This window comes from Physeter macrocephalus, chromosome 8 (assembly GCF_002837175.3).
Source record: "Physeter macrocephalus isolate SW-GA chromosome 8, ASM283717v5, whole genome shotgun sequence".
NCBI lineage: Eukaryota > Metazoa > Chordata > Mammalia > Artiodactyla > Physeteridae > Physeter > Physeter macrocephalus.
This window is the reverse complement of record NC_041221.1, coordinates 65,376,054-65,382,448: the sequence shown is the minus strand read 5'-3', so window position 1 is coordinate 65,382,448 and position 6,395 is coordinate 65,376,054. Positions and strand designations below refer to the sequence as shown.

The window sequence follows — 6,395 nt, the reverse complement described above, 5'->3', positions numbered from 1 at the left end:
TTCAAGATGGTGGAGACATGTGATGGCAAGAATCTGCTTCCCTGCTCAGATAGGAGCCATCAGACCCTCATCAGACATGACACAGGCAGATTACGCTTGGTTAAGCCACTGAGATGTGGGGTTGTTCATTAGTGTAGCGGAGCCTGGTCTACCTTGACATGGCTGCCCATGCCCAACCCCAGGGTCCCCTACCCTCTTGCTTCCCTCCCTTCTGAACACTTCCCACAACCCCCTTGGCCTCATTCATTTTCGTGCAGCAAAGTACTGACAGCTCTAAAGGTGGGGGAAGAAGATCCACGAAGAAAACACTCAGGCCTTTCTCTTCCTGGAGCACGGTATTGCACTGCCACACCACAGCCTTGGCTGGCCCCTCTTCCTGGAATGCTCCTCCTCCAGATGTTCACTCAGGTGGCTTCTCCTCAGCTGAAATGACCCTTTCTCAGAGAGGCTAGGGGCACCTGCCCAACTTACCATCACAGTACTCTGCTTTACTGCCTCAGGGCATTTATCAATCCATGAAATTATCTTATTTGTTTATTGTCTTTCTCCTAGGATGTCATCTCCATGAGAACAAGGTCTAGGTTTCGTATGTTGTTTCTTTAGCGCCAGTAACTAGATGTGGAGTGAATGAATGAATGGGAGGAGATAAAGATTCTCATTCCAGGTTATCTAGACTCACTTCCATTACAAATGAGGAAATTGAGCCTTTTTCCCTAAAAAGAGGAAACAGAGAAGCAGCTAATGCAACTCTACAATGCTAGCTGTTTCTGGAGTGCTGAACTTGGATATGATTTATTCAAATGAAAACTCTGGGGGAATTGTTTTAGAGGGATCCATAAAACAAATGTCATTTTCACCTGGAGAATTCACCCAACCTTCTAACCAATTTCAAATATAGTTATTTAATGCAGATTTGACAAATGTGAAATCTCTTACACATAGCCATTTATCATCTAATGTGTGCCTGCCCTGCACCACAGTTTAAGTTATAGCTTTTTAATGGGGTAAAACATTTCTATAAAATCATCAAAATACCTTAAACCAAAACTGCCTATAAGAAATTGATGAGTTTCAAGCATCGATTCAACCCCTGAAAATGTCAAACTTGCCATTGGCACCGTGGGCACTTCTATTAAAAGCAGCTAAGGAGGTATAATGAATATCTAATGAACCATTTTGTATTTCTATGTGGTTTCTTGAATTGGAAATAAATCAATGGGCCTTACAAAATGCATATTTTAGTGGTATATTCATAAACAATAAACTTGTTTTTCTATCATGACTCGAGTGTCATTCTTTTTTATAACACAACTGAAGTTTTAATAATTTATTTTATGTATACATAACCCAGAGCTTAAAGGGAGAGGGCAACCTAGTGCATGTTAGATTTTTAAAACATCCTTTTGTATGGAAACTATGTGGATCATAAAGGTAAAACCAAAGCACTCAGGATCTAGTAGAAGACATGGGACATGTGAATAATAAGTAGTAAACAACACAGAAACTTCCATGAATACAACTGAGTGCCGTGGGCTGAGTAAAGGAAAACAGATGGCGTGAGTCCTGCTTTGCAGGCACTGTAGCTGAGCCCATGCCAGCCCTCCTGGCCAGCTCAGCCAGGGACAGCAGTCTCATGGGGCCGAAATAAGCTCCCCCAGCAAGAGTGTGGTGTGTTCCCCTGAAGACCTCCCCAACAGCCCTGCCAAAGGGTTCAGCTGGGCTGTCCTACCAGCTTCCTCAGCTGGAAATGGGTGAGTTGCTTTCCCTCCCTTTGGCATGGGCTCAAAGCTTATGATCCAAAGCTGCCTCTCTATCTCAGCAACGTCCCTTCCAGAGGCCAAATATAACCATCCCTTTCCCGGCTCACAAAACTTCCAGTCAGACGGCTGTGCACAGTGACAGCTGGCCAAAGAGCGTCTCCCCAGCCCAGCCCACAGCCAAAAATAACAGCCACTTGGTGAGTATGGGCTGGAAATTTTTTTCCCCTTTGTTGGGACTTTGTTTGGGGGTATTTTTGCTTTGGTTTTGAATTTGTTTTGTTTTGTCTTTGTCGTGGAAGTAAACGTAGTAACTGAAGAAGTTGCTACATCAACATCCCACACTAGACTCATGGGTTTAAATCCAGTTGTGGTGGATCATGGCCAGAAAGATATTCCTCTCTTAAATCTCCCCAGTCACCTATATAAAAGGAGAGTCTAGCAAGCACATCTCCGCCCCACTCTGGCCAGCAGTGCCTCCGGCACAACCATGATCATGCTGGGACCGACCACTAGGATGCCTTTTCTCCCCAGTCTAGCTGGAGTGACTGGAGTGACTGTAAGAGGCTCATCTATCTGTGGGGCTGGGTGGGGTCGTTTCCATGTTTATACCCATGGTGCACCTGGGCAGCAGTCGGGCCTTGGGCCCCAGAGCTGTCAGTTCAGTGCCCTCTGCAAATACTAAAATGACTTCACTTATTAATTTATTTCTTCAAAAGTACACAGTGTTCAGCGACCGCAAAGCCCACTCTTGATCTGCTTCCTGACACACAAGGCTCAAGTCAACCAGGCCAATGGCCACATCTTGTTAAATCTTACCTAGCAGGCGACACTAAATGGAACAGTGCTAAAGAGATCCAGGCTGGGAAAGATGACTGTCTACTCCATGCCCTATTTCCAAATGCAATGTATAATGAGCAATTGTGCAAAACTACAACCTTCAATTGTTGGAACATCTCTGTACTTTTGTTTTCAAAGGCAGAATGTTTTCTGGCATGTTGCTACCTGAAGAAAAAAAATACTCCCTCAATTTCTACATGTGCGTGCATATCACACTGATACATCTCATTTCTTGTCAGTGTGCCTGCTCTCCCAGGACCAACAAATAATTTATGCATGTAATGCATTTATCAGCTCTCGTGTGTGTGTGTGTCTGTGTGTGTGTGTAAATATATATATATCCTATGTGCCAGTGTCAAGGATATCTTCTGTATTGACAGAAAGCAAGCAACCTCTTGGGTGTTTCTCCACCATGAAATTAACTTTGCATCTTATGCATCAAGTGAGTGAAAAGTGATAACAGGTCCCTGCTCTTTACACAGAACTAAGTACTCATTTATACCAGAAAAGGAGTTGTCCTAAGCATTTTATGTTGCATAGTTTCTGAAATTGCTCCCCTCCCTTATTCTTTTCTAAGGAAGGTCTCTATTATTCCAGGACCATGTAGACAGTAGAGGGAAAATGGCTCCTAAGTTTCAACTTGCTCTGTTTAGGTTGCCTTTTCCTTGCTTCCCCCTCGGAATATTTATCATCCTTGTCATCAAGAACAGCTTCTGAGCACCCAGCAGTGCCGAGCGTGGTACCAGGTGTGTGTGTTTGGCAGTCCTCACCTCCACTGCTGTCCACAGGCTACAATTTGGATTTAACCATGGTCATCATTCACACCCTCGTGGCAGCAGCATCTTGGGGTGCTACCAGCAAGATGACAAGCAGCAAGAATGAGGACCAGGGCAGCAGTTGCTATGGGGCAATGTCAGGTGACTGCACCTGGCTAACGTTGCCTTTCTGCTCCAGCCACTTCTCTCCACTCACCTTTCTCATTTGGAAGGCATGTGTGTCTCATTCATGCCATGAAACAATTGCCAGAATGATACAATCTTAGAGGAAGGGATCTCGAAAACATCTAGCTCGACCGGCTCATTTTAAAGATAAGGCAACGGAAGCCCTGAGGGGTTAAGTTCCTTGGCCAAGCTCATGCAGGTGGTTATTGGCACAGGAACGGCTGGCATCGAGTAACTGAACCCACTTTCTCATGGTCTTTCCACCATACCCATGGCTTTTCAACATTTGTTAGCACAATCCACAGTATGGAATAAATTTTATATCACGACCCACAATATCTACACGTATATACAACTAACACAAAAGTCTCAGAAAACAATACCTATCTTTACTATATGAGATATACTTTGGTATTTTCTATTATATATTCATTTTAAAAGAGTCTGGAGATTGCCTGGCAGCATGTATACTAAAATTGGAACAATACAGGGAAGATTAACATGGCCCCTACACAAGGATAACATGCAAATTTTCCCCATATTTTTTTCACATTTACCAAATGTTCCTTTTCTTTCCAGGGATAACATTTATAGGTACACAGTCAAAATAATTTGCATTTTTTCCTAATTAGATACATCTACTGAATGTCTAGGAAGGTGGGGTTGAATTAGATACAGAGAGTGTCCCTTCCAGCTTGAACCTGTCACGTGCCTGGATCAGGAGCAAGCTTATTGCCTGATCTGTCCTTAATTCTGAAAGGCAGAATGATCTAGCAGAGAGAACACTGGGTCTAGTCCTGGCTCCATTATCTTCCAAGTGTGTGACTTGGGGTGAATTTTCTCTGGGTTCTGCTATCTCGACTGCAAGATCAAGTTGTTGTTAATTGACAGAGTTCTGAGAAGTGAACAAAATAATGCAAATGAATGCAATAAAAGCTTTCTTCACAAGACTTGTCCTGGAACAACAATGGCCTTAAATTCTCACATTTCAGAGAAATATGGTGTCTCAAAATATTTCTGGATTCTCATCAAAACACCTGCATAATGTATCATGAATAAATTTGGTGTAATAAAGACAAACTAAACCCTGGAACTGACTCATTTTCAAATGCCTTTGCAGGTGTTAGAGGGGAGGGGTTGACCCTAAATCTTGAAGATGTTCAGCCTCAGAAAAGCAGACGTCATTGAGGTCAAAGATGACTCTGTGCTCTTGAAAGGAAAAGGTGATCAGTCGCAAATTGAGAAACACAATCAAGAAAGGTTACTATCAATGAGTATGAAGAGGAAGAATTGAATGACGTGTTGTAAAACGTTCAGATGCAATAGCCAAGCTGAAGGCTGGTGGGACAAGTGAAAAGAAAGAGTTCTAGGAGTACTCAATGCTGCCTCAATTGCTTTTGAAGAAGGCATCTTTCTAGGAGGTGGTTAGGCTTGGGTTCAGTGCATTCCAGCTTTGGACTCACCAAATCCAATAAAAATTTTAAAAACCAATATACAAATTATTTTTGAAAATATTCAAAATGGCTGCAATGACCCTGCCAAGCGTGACAGTTAGAAGGATCCTTGACAGCTGAGAACATCAGACAAAGCCGTTCAGAAGCTGGTTGTGATGCTCTGCTTGGAGATATGGCTAGGGTAGAAAAAGGCATCACCGGCACTACCAGGGTACTAAGGGCTGCTTCCTGGCTGCTACTGCTGTGTGAAACAGAGCAGAAGCTGTAACAGAGATCCTGAAGAGGAGGAGGACCCTGGCGTGGGCAGAGTGGGTGGAGGTGATGTGGAGGCGGCATGTTCTCATTCCTGAAATAGTGCATTATCACTCTTAGTGAACTGTGACAGGAAGCTCAGAGCGGTGCTTCTCACCAATAACCTCAGAGAAATCACTTGAAAAAAGAGACCAAAGAAAAGGTTATGGGTTTCAGTTAGGGGTTTCAGTTGACGAAGTGCATGATGGTTTATGGCTGTCACTGTGCACGCCCACAGATAACATGTTTTGTGTTGTTGAATAAAAAGACATTGGTATGTTCTTTTAAAAAAAAGAAAAAAATGCCAGCTATGCTTACAAAATTTATTCCACAACCCAGCAAATAGAGCATTTGAACTCAGCACACCCGCGGTGGGGAAGGGTGGGCCTTGAGCGCAGGCGGTGCTCCGTCTTTCCCCACAGGCTCACCTCCAGCCTTGTCTCATCTTCTCCTCCAACACCTACTCCTATTGCACCCCTCATTCCAGAGTGTTTCCAGTGCCCTCTGGAACCCCTGTTCCTCGGTGAGAAACTCCCCCCTGACTTTATTTAGCCTGGGGGTGAGGAGCATTCCTTTCTCTTCCTGCTTCCTTTGGAGCCTGGCTCTCGCACCCATGCACTGCCATCCCACTCCACTCCTCCCAGACGCCCAGGGACTGGAGACAGAGGATCTGTGCCCTCCTTACCCCTCAGAGACACCATTACTCTCCTGCCTTCATGTAAACCCCTCCTTCTCTCCTCACGTCACCTGTTTACCCACTACTATCCCCAAACCTCCCACTGGCATCTTGGTGGCTCACCACCTTCCTTTCTATCCTAGAGCTTACCATCAACTCGGGCACTTTAAAATCCATGTGGACAACACATCCAGTGTGCTGCCCCCCTTCATTCCCTCCCTCCCCTGGTTACAAATTTGACTTTGGAATCACCTAGCATTGTCCCACCTAAGGTATCCTCCATCTTCCATCCCCCATTCTGTCCATTTTTCCCCATTCTCTCAGCTCCCTTGTGGTTTGGCTTCCTTCCCCTTCCAGCCTAGACTCTAGGGTCCACTGCTTCAGCCACTCTTTTGACAATACTCTAAACCAGTGGTCACAAATTTATTTCATAATG

General features: G+C 44.4%; 1 pseudogene; it reads left to right on the top strand.

The window, feature by feature from the left end:
- Window positions 1-3,989: 3,989 nt before the first annotated feature.
- Window positions 3,990-4,084, top strand: LOC112065547 (uncharacterized; annotated as a pseudogene).
- Window positions 4,085-6,395: the final 2,311 nt, after the last annotated feature.